This window comes from Protopterus annectens, chromosome 13.part0 (assembly GCF_019279795.1).
Source record: "Protopterus annectens isolate FY-2018-M chromosome 13.part0, PAN1.0, whole genome shotgun sequence".
Taxonomy (NCBI): Eukaryota; Metazoa; Chordata; order Ceratodontiformes; family Protopteridae; genus Protopterus; species Protopterus annectens.
The window spans coordinates 1,187,834,725-1,187,846,180 of NC_056747.1; the positions used below are offsets into that span (position 1 = coordinate 1,187,834,725).

At 38.7% G+C, this 11,456-nt stretch overlaps 1 protein-coding gene and 1 non-coding gene across 9 annotated transcripts in view; one reads left to right on the forward strand and one right to left on the reverse strand.

The window, feature by feature from the left end:
- The window catches only part of MAPT (microtubule associated protein tau), a 1,213,302-nt gene extending 1,205,352 nt beyond the window's left edge, over positions 1-7,950 (reverse strand). For all 8 annotated transcript variants that reach the window (XM_044055189.1, XM_044055186.1, XM_044055188.1 and 5 more), the window contains exon 1: positions 7,842-7,950. The gene's annotated coding sequence lies outside the window, so the exon portion shown is untranslated. The remainder of the gene's footprint in view (positions 1-7,841) is intronic.
- Positions 7,951-8,521: 571 nt separating this feature from the next.
- TRNAG-GCC lies at positions 8,522-8,592 on the forward strand. The gene has a single exon. It is a non-coding gene; the product is annotated as a tRNA-Gly (tRNA).
- The last annotated feature ends 2,864 nt before the right edge of the window (positions 8,593-11,456 follow it).

The following is an 11,456-nucleotide window of genomic DNA, read 5'->3' on the forward strand; positions in this document are numbered from 1 at the left end:
TGTTTTGGCCTAAAGCTGTGTTGTGTGGGGGAGAGGAGTTTGTGCTTAAGGAGGTGGGCAAGGAGTTGGGAGTGAATGGATATTTCTAAGATTTTGGCTAGAGGGGAGAGTATGGTAGTTAGTTAGATCCTTAGAGGGGGCGCCTTCGTGTAGGGGAATGATGTGGGATATTTCCATAGATGGGGTACATATTGTTCAGAGATAGAATGGTTGATTAAGACTGATATGGGATAGGCAATTGAGGGGGCAGAAATTTTAAGGAATTCATTAGGTCATTTATCAGCTGCTAGACAGCAGAATTTGAGTTTGGAAAGGAGAGATTTTATGTAGTTTGTTTGGACTGGGGTGAAAGAGAAGGGGATGGGGGAGTCAGAAGAGGGAAGGGATACAGTGAGAGGCTGATTAGTCGGATTACCAAGAAGAGATGTGATTGAGTTAATGAAGTGGGTATAAAATTGTGTAGCTACTGGGTCTGAAACCTTGGAGTTGGTGGGGGGGGGGGTATAGCCTGGGTTGAGAAATTGTTATTGTTTTGCCAAAATTTTCTGGGGTTAAACTGGTGGGTTTGCTGATCTAAAAGGAAACAGTTTTGCTTGTCTATTTGTATCTGTCTTTTAGTCTGGTTACTTAGTTGCTGATATGTTGTATGGTCTATGTTATTTTTGACAGTGTGGTAAGTGGACCATGCCCTGTCTCTTTGCTTCAGCAGTGCTAGGGTATCTTTAGATAGTCAAATTATGTGCCTAGTGTTTGCTCTTATTTTTCTTGTGGGTGCTAGATTGCTGAGTATTTTAAGAAAGGCATTGCTGAAGTAAAGGACTGCCTGATTAAGTGGGAGGTTCCTAAGAGGTGACCAGTTACTTTGATGAAGAAGATGGTTTAAAGTGGAAGAGGAAAAGTTTTTTTTTTTTGTTCCTGATAAATTTATATATTGTGTTGGTTTCTGTCTGAGCTCGTTTTCTGTACAGGAAGGTAGGCAAGTGTGAACTGATTACTCACTTTATCCAATGCAGGGTTATGGGGAGCCACAGTCTGCCCTGGATCACAAGGGGTGCAGGGCATAAAGCTCATCCTAAATGGGCTGCAAACACATCACAAGATGACTGTGTACTCGGACACACACATACACACACACAAACATACGAACAATTTGGGGGATCCCCAATTCCTCTAAGTACCACCTTTGAGAGGTGTGAGGAACCAGGGCAGCTGGTGAAAGCTCATGCAGACATAATGATGGTGAGCAGACTCTCTGCACTGAAGGTGACCCACATGAAAACCAAACTGGAGACCCAAATGCTGTGAGGCAGCAGCATTAGCACTGAGCCTCTGTACCTCACATTCCACTTTAAATGTTCTTTAAAGGAGGGATCAAAGTGGCAAATGGCAAGCTATTTCAAGGTGAGGGGTTCAGAACTGGGGGGGGGGGTCTGAAGCCAGACATTTTTTGATATTTGATTCTCTCGATCTCCATTTACCTAGCCTGTGACGTGCGGCATGTTGCTTAACCAGACAGTGACAATGACTAAGAGAAATACAACTAAAAAGCAGCACTTATGTCTAGTGCCTTAAGCCATTTAACAAGTGCAACAGATAAAATATCCATGAGCTCTTTAAGGGTGGCTGCATACATAAATGCAGTATTCTTTCTAATGGATTAACTTTTGAGGCTGATTCCCTTATTTCCTGTACCAAACAATAAGGAAGGCATGGAACAAACATAGAAAAGACAAAGGACCACCCAAGACACTCAAAATGAAATCACCCACATCCACGCTATCCAGAATAAGGAGAAAACTGAGTTACCTTATAGTAAAGGGTTAAAGAAGACATAACAGAGAGTTGACAAAACCAGAACGATATATAACAAGATAAATATCCATCTGACAGTACAACAGAGATAATTACAGCTGTGGGATACTAATGATTTTCATCTTATAATCCTCAGTCTGATTCTTTCACTTTCTACTTGAAGCATGAGTGATTCTGATTACATTTCTAATTCATTCTAGTAGCTGCATTAGATGGGACTTACAGGATTAAATAAATACAATCAGACCCACTCAAAGTACTGCAACAGACTAACAGGTTAAAAAAGATCATGCATAATTAAACATACCAAGCTTTCAGTGGATCTCTTTGACAAGGTAGTTCACATACTTCATAAACTTCAAATCCTGGTACAAAGAGAGACCCAGATATTTAACTATTCAGACTATGTCAAGCAATGAGTCAATAGGAGGAAATGTGTATTTGTCCTGATCATATCCACAACCTCTGGGCCTAAAAGGACTTGGGTTTATGGTGGAAATGGCAATAAGCAGCTGGAAGTTGACCAGTTCACTAGAGCGCAAAAGTATTTTGCAATGAGCATGTTAAACTCTTGTCAAAGATTATTTTGAATGGCTAAAGGTCTTAACTACTGCTCTTCTCCAAAAAAGGTAACAAGTTTTATTTTTGTACATTTACTATTCCAGTATGAGACCATATCCTGAAAGTGTTTCATCTCTATTTTAATTATAGTTCTATACGTACTTCAAACTTACACACTAAAGATACTAAAGTGATAGATATCATGGCTGCAAAGCTGCAGCTTGTATTCAAATTCCTTAATTTCCTGCTTTTATACTCTGCAAATGTAAGCAAGTTACTAAAATTTTACTAATGTGCTTCCTAAAACAGGCACTTTGAACTTAAAATTCTGACTGATTCACAATGATAAATAAACAGAACTATAACACATATACTTCACATGTTGTGTTCTGTCTGACTTAAACTGCTGTTTTAGTAAAAACCTTAGTAACTAATGATAAACTAACATTATATATCTGTAAAAAATGTCAACATTACTAGATTATAAATTCCAGTCAATTATAAAATTATTCAAACACTAGAAAAACAAAACACTGCCAAAGGGGAGCCACATTTCAAAAGCAATTTCTGCAGCCTAATCCTACAGGTGTAACACACAAAGGACAGAACAAACATATTGGGATTGTGTATAACATTACATCTCCACTGCTAGCTTTGCAGACACACTGTGCAATGTTTGAAATGAAAAACAGCATGAATTTAGAGAAGCAGTGGGGACAATATTAAAACCCTAATAAGGTTAAGCAGTGGACAAAGAACAAATAGTGGGAATATTTTATTTTGATTTGGCAAGACAGGTGATTCTGCAGAGACAAAGCCAGAACAGAAAAACTGCACTTAGAAGGACTTTGTGATAAGCCAAAAGGCAGTGAGGCAATAGTGACAAAAAGAAGTGAAAGTGTAAAAGCTCTTCAAATACCAGAGAAGCGTACACTACCACTAGAGACTCGTGAGAAACAATGTACTTACTTTATATATATAAAATTTTATATAGCTGGGTAGATGCACTGGTCAAAAGAATGTTGGCAAGTATGACAAACACTGGCTCCCTGACAAGCTATCAACTTATCTGTGTTCGCCTTACCCTCCCTCACACAACTACGATCACAAATGAGTAACAGCACTCCAAAATACAAAAATACACAAAAAATGTTTCTGCAGGGGGGAAAGCACATCTGTACTCCCCAATACTGGGGGGGCTGCACCTATATACATATATATATATATATATATATATATATATATATATATATATATATACACACACACACACACACACATGTCTGTGTGTGTGTGTGTGTGTGTGTGTGTGTGTGTGTGTGTGTGTGTATCTATATATATATATATATATATATATATATATATATATATACACATACATATATGTGTGTGTGTGTGTGTATCTATATATATATATATATATATATATATATATATATATATATACATATATATGTGTGTGTGTATGTGTTTGTAGCAAATCCAAGGTTATTTCAACTCAGGAAAAGGAGAAAGCCTTGGTATTCTGACAATTGGTGCTTCTGTAGAAAAGCCCAAAAGTCATATACTAATGAGAGCACACATGAGTGCCGATCACTGGCATTTCGCAGACACACCCGCCTCCTCCCCATTTCATGAGAAAACAGGGCAAAACTAGGTATTTAAACCATAACTGCACGGTATACATTTGCACAACAAAAAATAGCATATTCAGTTACAATTGTTCATTCAATCTTATTAGCAAAGATAAAAAAATGCTTTTGCATTTTTTAATTACTATTTTCATTAGTGATATTAGAGATATCATTAATGTAGACTGTGTCCATTCACAGAAAAAAAAACTTCATGGGAGGAAACTCCAAGGAAAATACTACACTACACACAAATGAGCGCAAGCATATGCAGACACACACACAGACACACACACACACACACACACACACACACACACACACACACAGGGCCCAGAAAACTGTCTGTTGGTAGGGAAGGGGTTTTTGGCATCATATTAGAAAAGAAGACTATGTAGGCAGTGATAATCAGTGACCCAAAGTACACTGGCATAAATACAGTGCAATCAGAACAAAGAAATGGAATTGAATGTTAGATCCACAGCAAGTAAAATGAAATGACACTCAAAGATTCAGGCTATTCATGCAAATGGCAAACATAATACAGTACAGTAAAAATATACTAATCACAATGTGAAAGAGAGCCAAAAAATGCAAAGAAGTGCAACAGATGACCAAAGATCTACAAAGGGGTGTGTAGAACATGGGGCTGAATGTGCTTAAAAAAACACTTCTTCAAAAAGAGAAAAAAATTAGAAATATTTATGATTTTCTAACAAAGACATATGTATATACATGTACATATGCGCACGCGGACACACACACACACAATAGATGCAGAATGTAATAATGCTGTGTGACGTTACTTTTAAGACTCTAAGGACACTTTGCCTACCATATTCTGATGTAATAGGGTTTAGAGGGTGAAGCAATGTAATACACTTGTTGACGCCAGAAGAAAGTAGTGAACTGATGTAACTGGTTATGTTGTGTTTAATATTTCCATCCCTGCATTATCAAGGGATACAATCTCAGAGCACTGAATGGATTACATCCCTGGGGTCACAAAACAGACATGAGTGAAGGCAAGCAATGCATGGGTAAATAAACAACATATATACAACCCATCTTACAAAGGCAGCAGAGACATAAAATAAATACCCTAATATACAAAATAGAAAGCTAAGGATGTTGAAAATTACTAACAAAAAAAAAAAAAAAAAAAGATTGAATATTTCTAACCCCCTTTCTCACATTAACTATGCGTATCACTTCTCTCATCCTAAAGTCTCTTTACAACAAATTGGTACACAGTGAGAAGGTATTTTCCAACAAAATCACTACACTTTTAAATTCTCTTCACTTCCCGATTTTTACTCTTTATGTGATCAGTTCTTTTCCACAGCCACTAGTCAGTGTAACAATACACATCAGCCTTACTTAGATTTGTTTTTCTTTCAACAAACACAACAGAGGATTAATGAGATAATGGTTTTGCTTGTCAAATGCATGTCTTAGTTGATTTGTATATGCTGTGCAGAGATCAGTTTATAGCTTGTGAAAATGTGTTCTGCATCTGAAGTATGTATATTCAGACTCCATGTTTTCAGACTCCATGTTTGCAGAGACAAGTACATGAGTGATGAATGCTGTATGCCAAGTGGTCTATTGACACTAACTATATATGTTGCTAATCTGGAAGACATTTATAATTAATGACATCAAGTACAAACTGTACACTGTACTGAACTGTACTTCACTGTGACTAGGTCATGACTGGAGTAGATACAGATGAGTCTGCTCACTCAGTTATTAAATAGTAAGTGACTGCATTTTACATTCTACTTAGAACATGACACTTAGTGCAACAACAAATAATGTCACTTTGCTATATGAATTAAAAATCACAAGTTATACTTCAAGAATCGAGCAAATAAAGAAAACAAAGATGATCTCTGCAGACTGAATGTGAACAGAGTGATGGGACATACACTGTTAAGGCACAGAAATCAGAAAACAAAAAGCTCTCCTCTTGGAATGTGGGCTTCAAATATTTTTCAAATCCAGTTGACAATGGTGAGACAGCTTTAGCTGGTCAGGGGTGCAATGTATGCTATTCCACTAAGAAAGCAACAGAGGGATCAAAAGGTTTTTTTTCCACATGACTGCTAAATGTTTGCATATCTGCAAAGAACATTCAGGGACCAAAATTAAAACAAACATAGTATAACTAACTCATCTGTCACAAATGTACCCAATTAATACACTGAGAAATAACACAAAGATGTGTAAACCACCCTTAAATTATGGAAGAAACAAACAACACAGTAAAGAAACATCTGCAATAAAAAAGCAAAAAAAAAAAAAAAACAGCGAAGAGCCTCAAAAACTTAAAAACATTTACTATGAATATTCGCTGATCATATGAAATTATATATAAATCCATCTCAGCATACCAAAAATGTCATTAAACCGGTGTGAAAATAATATAGTGCTGGAGACAGCGTTTCCAAGAAACCAAATGCTAAAACAGCAGGCGTGCAGGTACCATTTTATTTGCCTATATTATGCGAGCGCCTATATCTGCTCTATAAATAAGCCATTCAGGGGGAGGGTTATTTAATCACAAATGCATTTATAACATTAAAAAAATGCTCATTACAAATGCCTTAAAACAGTCATACTAGCGAGTGCCTTCTGCTTGAACAGAGCTTCACAAAATGAAGCACTGCAAAATATGGGTTCCACCCAGTTTACAAAAGAAAGCTCTAGCCAGCAGCATCCACACCTACATCTTGTTCTGCGCTGCAGCATCCACAGCCAGTTGCATAATTCTTTCAGAAGCTACACAATGACTGCAGGCGTAAATGCAGTTTCACTATTAATTATAAATTCAGACCCTGCACCTGCAACTGAAAATGCATACGTTAACCAACCCTGTATAGCTTCTCTAATCGCCTTTTAACACTCATGAAAAAAAAAGAAATAGAAACCACCCGTGTGACACTAGAATGTGCATGTAACACGTTTTGTACAAGTATCCAACGTTTAACACACGCCATGCATAAAATATACATCTTAAGTCACCTCATTAGGCTGTTATTACAATACAAGTTCACAAACCCCTCACTAAAGCAGATAACGCATCTGGCAACACAATAGATTTACAAAAAGCTAGAAGACGCGTTAAGATACGCGAGAAAGACAGGTGCAATCTTCACACATTACTTCCAGAAAAGAAAATGATTACGAGGGCAAAATTTTACAAAGGAACATCCCATCACAGAAAAAATACATAAACTCCAGCAAAATCTTCAGCCAATACTGTAAATTAACAACGGAGGGGAATGGCTGTCAAGTTGAGATAATCCTAAATATGTCATCAATGGAAAACTTTCATATCTAGAAAATACAGGGTGTTTTTGTTTTTTAATTTAAAACATGCTGCTAGACAGCCATGTTATCATGCTAAGCCTTGCACCCCTAGATTGCAGCACCCACCCCTATTCACCAAGCACAAGAGACTAGGGCTGTCCCCTCCCCCACCCAGTAAAATATAAGAGAAAATACTAGAGAAAAGTGAATGGCTTTTATGTTTATTATGGCGCTGATGGGTCACAAATAGGAAATCGTTTACCTAAACGTAATGCCTCTTACACCCCTTATCAATCTCCAAGAATGGAGAGACACATAGCCCACAGACGGCAATACCCCGAGAAATCCGTTTTATACGTTTATATGTTTAATAAAACGACGGCAATCCGAGAATGGGAATGTATTTAAATCTCGACTGCTGCCTACGTGGTTATATGATTTGCCCCCTCCTATATTTGCAAAAACATGTTTAGCTATTGCTAGCGACCGTTATTTCTAAGAATTGGCAGTACCTTCCCTTACCTGATTTCTCGGGCGTGCTGTCTGCCTTGAGAGAGGGGGAGAGAAGCAGCTTCACACAAGAAATGAAGTGCGCGCACGGACAGACGCAAGCTCTGTGCTGGCAACGGCTCTTTAGTGAAAGGGGTAGGCGCGCGCACAACAGTCGGACTTTTGTCGCTCCAGCTCACAGACGGACGGGTTACCGGCTCCGCAGCAGTCGCAAGGGGGAGCAATGTCGAAATCACGTCATTCTCCTATGTAAGTAAATCATAAGACTGCTGACAGGATTCCCAATAAAACTGCAGTGTAGAATAAAGCATACGCATAAATCTTACTTCTGAACTGTATCGCATTATAACAGCCTAAGTTTCTCATTCTGAGTCTTAAAAATAATCTGTTTCATATTATTCCCTACTGAAAAGACACGTTGTTAAGAATTGTTATAACAAATACCCTGGTAAAAATACTGAATCATATTAATTCATCAAAGGAACTGTTTTAATTGCACAGAAGAAACTGCTAATAATTGTGCAGCGAGTTTCTTTGTTGGCGTCATTTGGAAGTGCCCCACAGTTTGTCCATTTGCCTTATCTTGAGAAGTAATATTCCATATTTTAGAAATGATTAAAAAAACCTGTGAAAAAAGGACGTCAGTGTTTGTAGTACTTTAGGAAGTATCCGGAAAAGCTGCTAGTATAATTGCATTGGTGGTTCAGTGGTAGAATTCTCGCCTGCCACGCGGGAGGCCCGGGTTCGATTCCCGGCCAATGCAAGCCATTTTATTCTTTACCAAATGATTACATTTCAAATACTTAAAACAGTGATTATAGAATGCGCATTACTGTGTATACTTTAAAGGCACATTACACGTGATGCGGCCTTCCTTAAAACATACATTTATTGCATCTTAAAGTGTTATTAAAAGCAAAACTAAAAAGGCAACAGTATCAGCTACTGTTGTTTTTTAATGTCGTCATTGACATAAAGGTCAACTGAAAGTTCTGCGTTAGGGTTGCCACCTTTTCAGATAGCATTTTTTTGTAGAAACGTGAAATTTTGCAGGACAAAACTTTCTCAACGCCAGTGCAAAGGACAGGACTTCACATTTTTGACAAAATAAAAGCTTAGTCTTGCAGCATTTTAGTTGCCTACATAAGATTTGAGAGTGTTTTGGATACCAAATAATTGTACTATAAACAAATCTTAAGAAATATTTTTGTCATAAAGTCTGAGAGAATTTGCCATTTTTTTATTTTTTTTTTCTCAGGGTATAACTGCCTAAAGAGGGGCAGGTGGTAACCCTGTGCCAGAAACAAGAAGTTATGTACGTATATTCCATCTGTGCTGTTGATCTTAATTTATCCTTGACATGGGTTTGGTTCTGAGCATCAGAACTGACTCAGCTGTTACTACATTCCGCAAGAACCAAAAAGTCTCGAGCTTAAGTCCTACCCAGAATGCTCTTCTCCAGTTTACCTCAGATTGAGTTTGCAGACAGGACAGAAAAATAATCCTAACAATACTTTTATCAAGACCATATCTGGTGTCATATATGAAAAAATGTTTAACTATGAGCAGAATTTGTTCCACCAGGGGGTCTGAATGGAATTGGAACCCTGAATAGGTGACTCCTGCAGTTTCAGCACTCACTGTCCAGGTGTTGGGTTTGGTTGAGGCTCTGGATGAGGGGAAGGATTGGAGAACTACTCCAACAGGGGAGAAGCCAATTGGATTCCCACAGGGCTCTCTCCATGGCCTGGAAAGCCACAGAAGGGAGCCCAGAACCGAAAAAGACTGCATCAGAACTGTGGTCTCCCCTGCTCCGAAGAACCCATCCCTGAAGCCAAAGCCAGGGTAAAGCTAATGTAGGCTAAAGTCCCGAGATGCAGAGACAGCTAGAAACAAACTGGAGTCGAGCCCCGACCCCTGGAACCGACAGTATAGCCATGAACCTGAGAGTTCTCAGGATCCTTAAGAGCCAAATAACTTAGGGTAGACATTGGAACCAGAGATGAAAATCTCATCAGAACCGAAGCAGTCAGCACCGGGAAAATCAGAGCCAGGATTTCTAAAGCCTCAGAGGAGGAAGACTAAGTGGAGTTGCAGAAGGAAGGGTTCTGGATCCAGAAGGGGCTGGACCCGAGGACATACCTGAAAGTCCCCTTGTCACAAGGAGCTTATTCACCAACCTCAACACATCCATTTCTGTCAGACCCTTGGTGGAACTAACTGACTGGGTAGATGGAGATTTCAGTCTTTCCAAAAGGGGCTAGGTACTTGACCTGCAAAGGGATCTACTGACGGGGAGTATCTGGTCCTAAGAAGATCAAAGAAGAAAGATTCAGTGTTTTCAGCTGGCACCAAAGACACCATTGCTGAAATGGGAGATGGCACCAAGACTGTCAGTTCCATTGTCTGGTCCTGTGACTGCGCCAACAACTTCAGCACCAATGGAGGAGGTACTATTGGTGCCAATGTCGGCACTGAAGTGTCCTTTGAAGTTACTGTCGGTTTCAAACTGGTAGAGGGAATTGAAGTTTTAAGTCTTTTGGCCATCGGAGCTGAGGGAGAAGCTGGCACTAATAGACTCTCTTCTTAGGTTTGTCAGGTTTCAAGATGAGAAGGAAAGGGGGGGGCATCCATTTTGCTTTTACTAAAATGACCAGATTATGTCTCCTCAAAGGAAGATTTTATCATCTTTTTTAGTAACAATTTATTCTTCCTGTCCACCAGGGCCAGTGACTAAAGTCATGACAAATGGAGCAATCGTCTTTTAAGTGCGCCGGGCCCAGGCAATAAACACAAAATGAGTGCCCATTAGAGATGGACAGTTTGCACTCACACTCCAGGCATTTCTTCAACCTGGTGGCACCATTACCTTTATCGGCCATGATTTAATCAACAAGAATTACGCACACACCACACTATGAGGTGAAAATGGTAGACAGAGATATGGGAAAGTAAGGGGCTACCAACACTGGCAGAAAGCAACACCTGAAAGTCCAGAAAACTACCAGCAATGATAGATAAGACCACAGCAAAGTGTAGAAAAAGAAATGGAAACTAGTACTATCTTGTTTTTTAAACAAGAAGAGAAGGAAAGAAAGACAACCAACAATGGTCGTACAGAATACGTCGAAGTGTTAAAGCAGAGAGGAGATGTAAAAGCTATCGGAGAGGGTAGATTTCAAAGAAAAACCCACAATAGTGATATTAACTAGAAAAAAACTTATATAATTATACAAAATTAGAAATACAAAAGAAAAACACACTTAGCTCAAGAGCTATAGTGATGTGTCTGTCACAGAAAAACAGCAAACAAGATCTGACGTAAATTAGAGAGGAGCATTCTGGGTAGGATTTAAGCTCAAGAGTTTTTCTTTCTCACAGGCTGTAGTAACGGCCAAGATGATTCCAATGCTAGGAACCAAACTCATATGTCAAGGAATAAATGAAGATTGACAACATCAGATCTGTTGAATCTACTAGCACAAACATGTATTCGTAGTCCCAGACTTCTTAAGTGAGTAACAGTCGTGTGTAAACAGTGGTGCTACACTGATATGTAAATAAGGTCAACAAAATGCATTTGTGATGAATACAGAAAAGTGAAGCAATTTCTATAAACATGCCCAC